Source organism: Octopus bimaculoides, chromosome 7 (genome assembly GCF_001194135.2).
Source record: "Octopus bimaculoides isolate UCB-OBI-ISO-001 chromosome 7, ASM119413v2, whole genome shotgun sequence".
Classification (NCBI taxonomy): Eukaryota; Metazoa; Mollusca; class Cephalopoda; order Octopoda; family Octopodidae; genus Octopus; species Octopus bimaculoides.
The window spans coordinates 38,282,874-38,283,505 of NC_068987.1; the positions used below are offsets into that span (position 1 = coordinate 38,282,874).

A 632-nucleotide genomic window follows, 5' to 3' on the forward strand; every position below is an offset into this window, starting at 1 on the left:
GGAAGACCACAGGAACAATACTGGATATCCAACGAAAGATTCAATATATGTGTGTGTGTGTGTGTGTGTTAGACACTCCCTTCATCAGGATGTTCGTTGTCCTCTTTCTGTACAACGAACATCCTGATGAAGGGAGTGTCTAATTTCTAATATGTGTACTACACCATGTTAATAGACACATCTCAGAAACGGTCCATAGATGTATACTTTTACATTACCTTTGTATTGTACGTTTTGTTTTTTTTTTCCTCTCTGATATAGTATATATACACATCCTGTCCTAATGTACACGTTTTTAATATAATACATGCAAATATATAATTTCACATCAAATTGTATCATATCGTATATATTTACCCCTTATATGTTAAATCATACTGTACGTTTATATATTGTAATGTATTATCTTAAATTGTCATATTTTTATACAACTCGGAAACTATGCATGTTTATAAATATTTTTAAATAAATATTTTAAACATTCATGATATTTCTAAAGTTTATATCGTTGTATATGCCTTTTTACTTTATTTTACCCTACTTTTTACACATTTAAGAGACTGAAAACTATAAATTTATTTATTGATTCTTAAAGGAATTGAACACACACACGCACACACACACACACACAC

The 632-nt window shown here is 29.4% G+C and overlaps 1 protein-coding gene across 2 annotated transcripts in view; it reads left to right on the plus strand.

Annotated features, from left to right (window-relative positions):
• Positions 1-632, plus strand: part of LOC106876459 (caspase-7) — a 787,012-nt gene that overhangs the window by 559,083 nt on the left and 227,297 nt on the right. The gene's annotated exons all lie outside the window — the stretch shown is intronic.